This window comes from Copidosoma floridanum, unplaced genomic scaffold (assembly GCF_036245765.1).
Source record: "Copidosoma floridanum isolate Cflo_tuat_1 unplaced genomic scaffold, Cflo_Japanese_pri ptg000014l, whole genome shotgun sequence".
Taxonomy (NCBI): Eukaryota; Metazoa; Arthropoda; class Insecta; order Hymenoptera; family Encyrtidae; genus Copidosoma; species Copidosoma floridanum.
In genome coordinates, this window is record NW_028321891.1 from 9,525,427 (window position 1) to 9,538,928 (window position 13,502).

Genomic DNA, 13,502 nt, shown 5'->3' on the forward strand with positions numbered 1-13,502 from the left:
AACTTGTGAGTACTGTGATACAGATCCATTGACATCTGTAAAACAAGGACTCAGCGAAAATTTAAATATTCAGCGTTTTTTAATTATTTTGCACTTAAAAGCAGGAAAAGAAATAATATATCTTCGTTGCCTGTAGCTGATTCCTCAGAGTTAAGTTGACTATTTGTCTGAGGTAGGTCAGCAAAGTCTGATGGAGAAAAAACACACGGGTAACATGGATATATTCCAGTTTTTCGAAAAGAGTTGATGGCAGTCTCCATTCTCCCTGCTTTAATAAATGCTGCTCCAAATAAACGAAAAATATTTTTCATTTTTGGTACACCACCTTTTCGCTGATGAGCATTGACTTCATCGGTGTAATTTTTGCTTAACGGTTTCATGAAGCCTACGTCTAAGGGTTGTAAGCGGTGCGTGCAGTGCGGCGGAAAGCAAATAATTACAACTCCGTTATCTCGTGCTAGATATAATACATCTAGATTTTTAATATGCGATGCATGACCATCAAGAAGAAGGAGCACGGGATTATCTTTTGATGCATGAGAGAAATCAATGAATTTTTTAAACCACCGAGTAAATATTTCAATCTGCATCCATCCACTTTTATGGAATTCTGCCCAAGCACCATCAGGCTTCCCCTCTAAAAACTGAGTATTTTCATTGACTCTAAGGAAAATCAACATTGGTGGCATAAATACCCCTGCAGTTGACATACAAATTTCAGCTGTCACGGTTTCACCTCTCTCTGCAGCAACTAATCCTCCAACTTGCCGCATTCCTTTTGGAGACACCACCTTCGACGAGGATTTAGGAACGACAGAAATTCCTGTTTCGTCCACATTGTATATATTTTGAGGTTCAAAATTATACAAGTTCATGGTTTCTTGGAGAATCGAAAAAAATTCATGGACTGCTTGCTGGTTGAAACCATGAGCTCTAGCCACTGAAGTATGCTCAGTTTTTCGCAATGATAATTGGTTTCTTTCCATAAAATTTCTAAACCACTCAATGCCAGCAAGACCTACAAATATTATTTGTTTTCTATATGAATACAGAGAACATTCTTCATAGTTTTTATAAACAAAAAATGCACATATGTAGGTAATCTTGGACCTAAACATGTAGATAAACACACATTATTGTACGTATTACCTGCAGCACGATCAAATTTGTTAGGTACTTGTAGATGAGTGGCAAAATCAAAAGCCAGTTTCCTAACATCGTACGATGAGAGGCCCATCATCCTTCGTTGCATATCACAAATGTGTTCTTTCAAAGCTGTCTCTTGCTCAGCAGAAAAAACAGTTGTGAATCTAGTCACTGCTGTACAAATATAAGTTTAAATTCACCTCTGTGTATTTATTATTTTTTAAATAAACTATTTACTTTTAACATTTGCTGCTTTCTTGCTCGGGCTCATTTGCGCCCCACCTTGGTGCCCATTCCCACCCTCGCAACACATATTTTTTTTTTATTAATAATTCTTTTATTACAAGTAAAAAAAAAATAAAAAAAATAGCCTGTCAAAGTTAAAGATCTAAGCTTTCGAATAATATCATGGATAATTATGTAGGTCATATATAATAAATTTGCCCAGTGATTAAAAAATTTTTTTTAGTAGGTTATCTTCGACTAAGAATTAAATCAGCTCGTAGTAAAAAAAAAAAAGCTTTTAGTCCGGTAAATTTGTTTGGATGGAGAAACTATTGATGTTGTATATGTTTATTAAAGAGGATTCAGCTAAAAATATGTTTTAATTTTTAAATATTTGCATGCCCATTTTATCGGCTATGCCCACCTCCGCCTCACGTTCCCCTATAGGAACGTAAGCGGTGGTATTTTTCTTATTACGAAAATAAAAAGGACGTGGTTTGTAAATTCGATAGCAAACGGCACGAATTTTTTTTCTCTATTTCAGTAGCGTCCAGTAGAAGTTGTCGTTCCGAGGCATCAGCCATTACGAGTTTATATTAGCCTCAAACACGTCCTCCGGAAAACACCGAGAGAAGCTTGGTTCATCGGTCAAAAGACGAAACGAAGATGATGAACACGAGACGACATCAAAGAAGCAAAAAACAACGGTGGTTCATCGGACGCCAAAAAGTAAATCCCACGATCGAGTTGTCCCTTGTGGTCATATATTACTTCAATGATGGCGTTATTTGCAGGAAGCTCTGATCTGACTGGAAAGATGTTTAAGGTCCGCATTTTTTCGGACGCTGACTTTGCTAGGGTGAAACCATCCTTGAGGAGTGGAGCGAATTAAACGCTGAGAAATGGTATAGGAAAAACACGGTATTAAAACGTGGTTTTTTGGGGGGGATCTGTATTCTCAGTGTTTTTTGTTTTTTGTTTTTTGGGCAACTATGGCAAAAGGAGCTCAATAATGAAATAAAACTTGAAATAGCTTGTAACGAATAATATTGCCAATATACGTACACGATCAGTTGAACGATAGACGCGTTAAATTCATCGAGTAATGCCCGTAACAGTTTTTTAGCATTCTTTGGTAACTAACAACACGTGAAATTTAAACTTTTTTTTTTGTTTTTTTCCATAATTCTTTGTTTGTCCTATATTTTATTAGAGTAGTTGATGTCATTTTATTTTCAAAAAAGTTGAACCATTGATTTCTGGGAAATCATTGATAGTCGTACATTTACACAATGTCAAAGTTCATCGACATTCGAAATAATATTCAATTTATATTTTTCATTCTCCACGTTGACAGCTCCTCGCATTTTACTTTTTTTTAAAAAGTAATTTACGTAGCGATTTGTTTCACATGTGCAGAAACCATCGTCAAGAGGCCGAGCGAGTCGACCAGGGGGGCTGCGCCGAAAAATGACAAACTGTGCAAAGTTTGCGGCAAAGACGAGCATTGCAACAGAAGCAGCTCCAAGTGTCTTCAACACATTGAGGCAACTCGCGAGAAGTAACGATGACGACAAAATTAACTTAAACAGGGCAATAAAGTGCGGTTTTCGTCAGTTGTGCACGAGCGAACGCGTATTTTGGACTATCCTAGAGGACGTAGAAACAATATCTCGATCAGCGATCGAGTTTTCGTTTTTCTTGGAATTTGCGTTCAACGATGTTAATCGAGTATTGCGCGATTACTTTTCAAAGCTCGAACAAAAGCCGAGTTTAAGGGCGTATCTTCTCTTGTTTTTCGGCAAAACTAGTAAAAATTTACCACAAGGTTTTGTAAACTTGTCCGAAACGCACAAAACTTTGTGAGGTGCGGAAAAAGAATTGTCCAGCAATGCATTGAGAGCGGAACTCGCCGAACAGCTGGAAGATCAGTATCGCACAAATCTTGCCAACAACGTCAAGGTGCACACGGAGGCTCGCGTGGAAAAGTTCCTGAGGCTGTGCGGGGATGCTGGGTGTAGCAAAGAGAAGGACAAGGTAAAGGTAAGACTGGATGAGTTGATTGACAAGAACATTTGCTTGTGCCCCGAGCTGGAAGGAGTGATCAAGAACCAGCAGCTGGATTTTCGTACTCTGCGGGAGAAAAATGAAGAAGAAGAAACGAAGGAGAATGCAACCAAAGAAAAACCAAAGTGGTGGAAGTTTTTAGATTTTTTGCGCAGTCTGAAAATCGCGATGATCGACAAAACATCCGTTGAAACGTTTAGACTGATCCCAATTTACGGATACGGGTTGAAACACGTCTTTTAGAGTACCAGAGACGTTTTTAATTTAAATAGAAAGTTGTTTTCCAATGAAACTCGGTCAAAGTGGGCCGAAACCTCGGATACGGTCGACAAAGTACGACAATTGTGGGATAGAATATTCAACTTGAGTCGAGTATTGAAAGGAAACACTAGAAACAGATTCGCAGGAACATTGTCGACCAACTCGGTTTGCACGTCATTGCACGTAGTAAGGCAGAGGAATAGACCGAAAATCATGAGTTGCAGCAAAAAGTATGCCCGTAAGTAAGATTTTATACACATTTTTCAGCGTCACGAGTACTTTCACGAGTGTTTTTTTATTTTTTTTTTCCAGGAGCTCTGGCCAAAAAGGATCCAAAGTGTACGAAAAGCGAAGCTGACAAGCAAAAACAGTTGGCAGAGATGCGCGAAAGGTACGACAAAAAGTACAATCTCAACGTTGGTCTGGGTAAGTCGAATCGCGCGCGCGCAATTGTTTATCGTTGCACCAAAAAATAATACGCAATCATACTTTGACGCAATATTTCTGCAGATCCTGGAGTACAATGCGCATTTGGCATGACCGAGTGCGATGGCGGTGATTTGCGGCGAGATTTTGCGGATCAGACGCTTTGGACGTCTAGGCAAGTGAGATCGGACACCGGTCAATACCAGCGCAAAAGAATGGCTCGCAAAAAAACTATGCGTTTAAATGCCCAAATAGAAGACTTGAAGAGCAGCTCGGAGTTTAAGGGCGTCCCAGTGTACGATCTACGAGAAAATGCGTCGACGGTCAAACTCCGACTACAACTTTTTGAAATCCATCAAACGACGGCCGAAAATAGAAAAGCACTTCGCGGCGAATTGCAGCACTACGGGAAAAAAATGAAGCGCTTGACCGTAAAGTAGATGCTGTAGCCTACGGCTACGTTCCCGCAATATGGAGAAAGAGTCGAATCGAACAAATTGACGCGAGACGACGTAAAAAGAAGAGAAACAGGTGCAAGAGAAAAAAAAATCAGCGTGCTCGCGAAAAATGCTCTCCGCCGAGGAAGGAAGAGGCTGGCTTCCGCGTTTCGCTCGCCACTAGGAGAAAAGAAAAACGCGTCTTTATACGAAACAAAAGAGTTCGAAGACGGGAGCTCGTCGCAAAAACTGTCTGCTTGGTTGCCCTGGGTCAGACGTCGATCGCCCGGTGCATCAAGTATGAGTATAAGTAGCGTTTATTAAGCCGTGTGGTATGACCACGTATAGCTTCAAGTAAATTATAAGGAAAATACAGTAAAATGATATCAACAGAATAATTTTACAGATCAACTTACATACGTGATATTATCAGTTATATATAAATTCAGTAGGAGATACAATTACATTCGTCTTTCTATGTGTATAACTATGAGAAAATGATGAAAAGATGAGTGATCATAAGCATGAAAAAGAAGAACGTAAAGGGTAATCTAGAGGCGGGGTGAAAGTCTGCATTCTGTATTCCAATGGTTCAAGTCGAGGGTGAGTTGAAGAGAAAATAGAGTGCGTTTGAATAAGGCGATTTGAGTTGGATCAAATATTGTTTAACGTAGCCGTGGTAAAAGTGTAGTTGATTGAATCAAAAAAGAATTTCTCATGGTTTCTGTGCGAAAAGCAGGGCATAACAGATAATACTGCGGAAAGCGCATGGACCGTCTTAAATGCGGGTGAGAGAGCATCAATGAGAAACGTACGGCCAAGTAAGTGGGGATATTATGCGCTAATGTAGAGTACGCAAAAGAGCCAAGAAGATACTCTCTACGTCAAAGGTCACGTGCGTTCACCACTCACCGATTTGGAACGCAAATTAAAGTGCTTGTCGCGAGATAATTCTAACGTGATGCTGTACAAGTGCAACGAACACCGAACGACGATCCTGTGCTCGCGGTGTCATCAACGTCAAGTCGTGAGTCCCTCACCTCATGGGTTCGTACACTGTTTGCGGTGCCACAAAACCATCACGCACCGAAACAGGGATGCCAGTTACAACATTTTACAAAAATCCTGAATCGAACTGGGTCTCGACGAGGAAAGTACATTTCCCAACTTTGGAAATTTTAAAGTACCAAAACTACCCATTTCCAAAGACGTGAGAAATCTGAAATCGGTGGTAAGTAGCACCGGGTCCTTTGATTTTTTAGTCAAGTGTGCAGTCTAACGATTGCTTTATAACTAGTGCTTATATATCAGCTAGATGCCAACGCGCGTAGAGAACGAAATGGAAGACGGTTTTGGGAGGAGTGGTGGTTCAAGTTTTTCCCCACGGCTGTTAAGCGCATCATCATGAAAGCTTGAAGTACACTCGAGACTATTCTTCGCGCGTTCGGCCTAACCGGCCACTTGTAAGTACATCTCGTTGCGATTTCCACTCTAATAACAAAATTATTCGCAACTTACTCATGGAGTCTCTTTGATTGCAGGAAATTATGCTGAACCAACGACGATGGTAGCATACCCGTAGGCATACATACGTGTGTGCCGCCACCGCGCTGGCTCAGTATGACGTGAGTCGTTGTAATACGAATCCGTCGTCGAATCACGATTCGATGGGCATCCTTTTCTGCGCTCCAATGTCTCCGACATTTCGTACATTTCGATGTAAATTCAGGTATTTATTCGACTTCAATTTTGTCAATGCATTAACTACTACCAACATGTATTCATACATTTGTTATTATGTAAACGGTAGATAGCCTACCCTCATATAAACTTGATTAGATGTTTGTGTTGTTCTGTAAATTTTTTTATTTTTGTGTTAGCCAATCATAATTTATTGAATACTTTTGTCCTAACTACATAGTTTGGTTTTTGTCCACCTCTATCATAATAAACTAGCTGTGTAAATAATACAAAAAAAAAAAAAAAACGGATCCAGCATCATCGTTTGATTGGAAATTTTATTTCATCAAAATATTTACTATATTTCAAAAAATAAACTGCTTTTATTCATTAATTATTATATGATTCTGTTAGCCCCGTGGCGTAATTACATATCTAAAATAATACTTAATAACCACCTTTAATTGTTTAAATCAGATTATAGGTTTACACTGAGCAATGGGATAACAGGGTTCTTTGACACATACGACTTCTTCTGCTATGCAAGTATAGTTACGTGTGCACTTAACCGTCAAGCAAGGGCACCAATTAGTGTCTGAAAAATATATGTCGTCGTTGAAATGAATGTTTATCTTGTTTAAATATTTATTTTATATATTTTGCAAACGATGTAAGATATATGATTGAAACCATAGTAATTGGTTGCAATCACTGAGAACATTGAGAAAGCTCGTTAAATAAATAATTCCATAAGATTTTTAACAGTAATAAAACGTCTAAATGAAATATAATTATTCGATTGCAACTATTTTCTTACCTTTGGCACATCTTCCTTTGTAGCAGCACTTACTGGAACACTGTGCATTATTGGAACACTAAAAATTTCAACGAATTATGTACACTGAATTTATTGTAAATAAATAATGTTGAATTGTACTTGTAAAGTATACTTTATAGCTACTACTATTAAAATATTTTTACCAGTCGCCCGGGACCTTGTGCTGACACCAACGATATAATGAAAATCAATGCAATTTTCAGCTGCATTTTATCGCTGAAAAATTTTTTTCATAATGCATAAAAATTAATTTGCATCAGTCATTATATAAACTTTTAATATCCAGCTTACCTCTCTCTACGTGAAATTTACCGGATTTTTTTTCCAACTTAGGCACGCTACTTATTCTATTGCACGCTATTTCTTCTCTTTTATATACTTAGTGCCAAACATGAATAAGAATTATTTATTTATTCATGCTTTAATACAGTCACTTGAATGATTGGTATCAGGAAAAAAATTTTTCCTTTAGAATATTCCGAATGATTGATAATGTCAACAATGAATCAATACTATAGTGACATGCTTTAAGTATATTGCAGTTGGCGGATTTTTAATGAGTTAAAAAGTTGCATGAAAATTGCGAATGAGTGTATTGATTAAGAAAAAAAGTAAATTTAATTTTGCAATTTTAAAATGTGAATATTACTCCTTAAAAAATTAGCTCTTAAATTGAAGGTAACAAAAAAGGGAAAAACTGTTTATAGGATACATAAGAATTATAAAATATTTAAAAAAAGAAGTTTATCGATATAAATATTTTTTTTTTTTATCTTTGTAAAGCCTAATTTTTTTTCTTTATCAGTACCACTCAGACAATGCCAAAAGTGACGGAAATTTGTAAAAAAATCTCACTTCTTTTATAAATATGCTTGTTATTTGTATACTCACAGCCCATCTCATCGAAATTTAATCATTTATGAGTCTTTTTTTATTATTCATGAACATCAATGTCGTATATTTACCTTAACTTTAAATAAAATCACTAATATGTTTGTTTTATCAACGCCAAAGCCAACATACCATGATTTCGGTTGGTTAAAAATATAACTGAATCACATTGATGAGATTTTGTTCTTCTTTAATGTCAGCTTTTTCCACCTCAATTACTTTTAAGTAAACAATTTTTGAAAAGAAGTGGGAAAAAGGGGAAAAAAATACTTAAACTTTTTAATTACACCAACTCATTTAATTTGAGGTTCAAGTAATTACAAGCACCAGTGTACCATTTTTTTTTTTTTAAAGTGCCGATAAGAGTTTCTTTGCTGACAAACAAGACTGTGCAATTTATCTGGAAAAAAAGACTCCGCGATGTAATTAAAAGATACGATGAGGCTCAAGGTAAGGCTGCAAAAAATGAAGAAATATACATTCACATCTGCCCCAACCCTCTTGTTTGCGTAAACGCACAATATTCCCTCGCGCCACGGAAACGTATTATATATTTACTCCAACTAGACTTATGAAGAGGAGAGGCTCGGGGAGAAAAAAAAAAAAGCTTCGAGGATCTCAGCGCCGAGGAAATTGATTGCCAGAGAGCTGACGGGGGCGCGAAAGGGAGCGAAGATGGGAAAAGGGGCGATAATGGCAGTTGGGCCAACGTCGGCTGACTGGTACAGCTGATAGCGCCACGACGACGGCGACGGTGTCTCTTGCCCGGGTGAATTTCTTTACAGCTGTTTGCGGCCGGCGTTCCTCGCACAGAGAGATAGGACACGTTCGCCAGTAGCGTCCCCGGCGTTTTCGTCTAAATCTCCATGATTCTTTTTTTTTTTCCGTCACTACACAGCTTCGAGAAGAAAGGGAGGGGGGTGTACTTTGGGGGTGTGTCTACACTTAAGCTCTAATGGGGTATATCTAATGTTGAGCAAACACGGTGGCTCATATCGGCGGAAAATTTATTTTTTGGCCAACACAGCTGCTGCGTGCTCAGGACTTTGTCGCACATTTTTGTGCTTTTTCCTTGACTCCACCGTAGTTGAATGCTTAAGGCTGTTAATTTTTTTTCTTCATCTTTTTTGTTTTTATCATATGGTTTTGAAAATCAGAGCATTTAGTAACGACCGGTTGTAACTGGAATAACGTGAAAATAATGGATTATTATCATTATGTACAGTTTCGTGTAACCACCATCACCAGCCAGCAGGTCATCCTCTTCGGTGGCTCTTGAGTCCAACGCATCACCCAGTTAGGTGACGGTATTGAAAACTGTCGTAGTTGTAAGTTGTTGAGAGATTTTGACTTTTCTTGTACGTGTGGGGACTCCCTACTTCGAAGTGATGATGGTGCAAAGAACATGAGAGTAGCAATACAAATTGTTGCCAAACAAAGCTCAGATACTTCAAAATTAAGTGCCATACTATCTCGTGCACTTGTGTGACCAACTAAGATTTTTTGAAAGAAAATTTAGCCACGAATATCATAAATCATGAAAATGGCCGTAGCAGCCAACCCATCTGAGAAATTCGAGTAGTAAAAGCGAGAGAAAGTAAGGCGGAATTCACCAAAAGCACACGAAATTCCCCGTGTGCCCCTCTTCGAGGGGGCAGCTTTTCCATTCTCCCGGCGAATACCTCGACAACAATTTCGCGAGCTCTTTTCCAACTCATTGGCTCCCAACAGAGGCTACTCGCACACGTGTATACCACAGCGGCGCGTGATCGTCAAACCATTTCCGAGATTTATTTCGACGGCGCGCATATGTCCCTCCCCCTAAAAGCCCCCATACGCAACATTGAAACCGACCAGAAAAGGAATCGGTGAAGGGGGGGGGGAGTGGATAGTAGCGGGGCCGCACTCACACACGCGCGTACATAAAGTCAATTAATCACACGGACACGCTTTGGCTCGCGCATTGCGCGTGTACCGTTAAACAGAGAGACAAGATTAAATTCGACTGGGGCATCGGGAGCTGGGCACTTGGCAGATGGACGCGCATTTGGATGGTTTGCCCACGTTGGACGTGCACTTGCATTCAATTGGATGCGCGTGGAACTGATGTATATGGATATACGTGCGTGTACACACTTGCTGGGGACACGAACATATTGAGATTTGGGTGAGAGAGAAAGAGGTAGGGAAACAACAGGGGCAGTGGTGGTACAGTTGGAATACATACAATGATTCTTGTCAAGAGCTTGCTGAAACTCGTTGGTAATACATACTGTAATTTTCACGAGAACTTGAACATTTTGGGTAAAATTTTTTAGAAATATGTATGTCTCAATTTTAATGTGACCATAAGCTTTGTATAGTACCTTTTTATGCATGCAATATAATAGTACCACCCATGTTTTGACATCTAAAAAAATTATCTCCATACATCCAAATTCAAAAATTGATGGATTTGTTGTAAACATCTGAAGACCGATACGTTCATTTATCAAAGTATAGATGCACAACAGAAAACATAAACAGAGCGAGAAAATTAATGGAGTAATGAGATGAGTTCAAACAATAACCGAGTGGAGTCCAAAGTAGAGGCACACTCGAAGAAAAATGTACATGTATATACCTATATGTTTAGCATAAATAAGCCCTGGGAGCCGCATAAGCCCCGCAGAAAGAAGGGTCCCTCGTTTAAAGCGGCCCGGCCTCATAATCCGGGGCTCGGTGATTTCGAAGCCACCTCGAAATTGAATTTTAAATCCCCGGCAATCAATTTTGTCCTTCGAAGCCGTCCCCTCCTACGTATCATGTTCCCTCTCTCTTGTCGTGTAGGCAAAAGGGTTCCTGGCCCATCACATATTGATGCGATATTAATAAGTTGAAGCTGCCGTTGCGTCTCAACGGGAACGACGATGAAGGTACGAAACCGATGATAAATTATACATAGACGGACAAAAAACCATTTGGCACAACAGAGCGACACGAAAATCCTCTGGGATCCCATTTCTTGTAATTATAATCAATTTTTTTTTTTTTTTTTTTTTTATGACTGCTGTGCGTGTATACTCACGTATGTATACGGTACCATCTCTGGTGTAATCCGACGTATATATTTGCTCAAACAGTAATGTACATACACTTACACGGGATAAACCGTACGTGCAGCAGAATTTTTCCTCGAGCAATACTGCCCATCTGCGGCTTACGGGAGAGAGGAGAGTTATGCTCTCGCGTTGTCCTTTCTGGATTTTTGGCTCGCCCCTTCTCACTTGCACCTCTTTTATTCGGGATTTAAGTGCCAGGTCTTACACCGTTCTCGTTCCAATGGGGAGTGAAAAAGTCATTCTGATGCTTCAAAACTTTTTGTCACCTCAAAATTACGATGAACAAGTACTTGAAAAAAAAAAAAAAAAAAAATCCGAGCGCGATTAAAAAAGCCACGTCGAGTTCCGCGGAATGTATTATGCAATCCCGAATTATATATATCTCACGGGCGAACGCGCAGCTTTTCCACCGACAGGGAAATCAAATTCGAACTTTATCGTTCATAAAAAAGCTGAAAGAAAAAAAAGGAAGAGGGAAAAAACAGGGCGAAATCGTGGATAAAAAGCGGCGTAAAAAGCGGCGAATAAAAATTCCACGGTGTGCCGTAGCAGCCGGGAATATAAAACACGAAAAAAGGAGAGGAACGTACGTGTATGGCAAAAAAACGGGGAGCGACACTATACGGTATAGAGGGATGGAGGAGGAGGAGGTGCAAAAGGACATTCTTGTGCGAAAAGCGTGATGGAAGGGGGACGTTAATATCGGCGGGGCTGGCCGGCCAACAGCTGGTAGTACTGTTTGGCCAGGACTCACAAAGGGAACGAGTTGTTGACACTCGCCACTCATTTCATCTCCCACGGAGGTCTTTCTCGCCCCCGCGTTTTGTACACCGTACGCGCCCTCGTATCCTTTGGACCTTTTCATTTTCCGCTCGCGCCTCTTTTTTTTCCTTTCGCTCTTCTCATCGTGTGCGCGCACTTACGCAACATCCAGCAAACGAATTTCCAAAAAAACGTGCTGCTGGTAGTGGTGTCCTGTATCCGATACCGTTCCTTTATTGCCGCTAGGCGACAGTACAGATAGCCCCGATCTGCTTCAGGCTGATCGATTTGATGTGAAAAAAACGCAATGGAATAATGATCATGATCATTTGTATTTTTTTATCTTTAGATTCACTGCTCCTCCTAATCTATTGGGAGTTACCATGTAATAGCAGTGATAAATTTTGCACCATCTACCGTTAAATGAAAATTGAGCTTCAGCATGTTTCACATGATTTCATACCTCAAAGCTACCATATTTCACATTAACTTGCAGATGTATTATAATTCGATAGATTTTCGTATTAAAAGATATGTGATAGTGAGGTAAAAACTTCCTACAGCGAGACGAAAAAAAGCTCAATGCTCCCAAATACAGCTAGCCCTCGGAGATCCTTGACAGTAAGGAAAATCCAGCCGATGCAGGTTGGGAAAATTTTCCTCCTGACTCGGCGAGCGAAGGAAACAGAAAGAGGGACTCGCCGAGAGTTTCTCACCCGCAATAACTCCCGAGCTAGCGCGTATCGCTTAAGTATATACGGTCAGAGAACTTGAAATTAAATTAATACAACGCACCCTGCTGCTGCTGACGATTCCCCCCCCCTCTCTCCTTTCCCCGGAATCTACGTGTTTTTAGTTGGCTGGAGCGCGCGTGCCGGCAATTTATAATGACGTAATTGAAAACGTTCCTTCGTTTGCCGCTCGAGACCGCATTTCCTTTTGCAGCGTGGAAGGAGGGATTCGGGACCGGGGTCGGAAGAAACGGCAAAGATACGAGCAAGATGTTAATATGGACTTCCCTGAAATTCAATTAGACTGCCGGCTCGAGATTTAGGTGGAAAGTTATCGGATGCCATGTTTTGTTGATATTTCGTTTTTTTTTTTTTTTTTTTTTTTGACTGAGCTCTGGTATATATTTGATCGTAATAAAGTCACGTGACGTACAATGGTTTCCATATTCAGATCAAGAGATGGTCAATACGATAAAAAATTATTAAGTTAAAGCCGTACGAACGGTACGTTAGACCAAAAAACAAAATATGGCACATAATGGCCCCTGTGAATTTTAACGGTACGAATATACTACCACCGGAACCGTCTGCTAAGGAACTCTTTATACTGGCCCTTGGTAGATAATTTGAATCCTATACATCAATCCAGCCTCTCCGATCATCCATCTGAGCCACTTTTGATTTAACAAAGAGATATGGCACACGCTTCGATTAGTTCTCTTCGTCCTTGACTTTTCCTCCATTAAAATCACTCCAAATTCGTAAAACTCAAAAGAATATGATTCTTTCTGAAACGCACCGCGTGCGAGGGCTACAGCCCCCTCCAGTGAAATTTCAATTTGCCACGCCTCGTAAATCTGCCCTCCAAAAGTAATTATCGTGCTCTCCACGAGCCAGCGGCCTCCTCGAGACTGCTGCCCCAATATACACCCACACC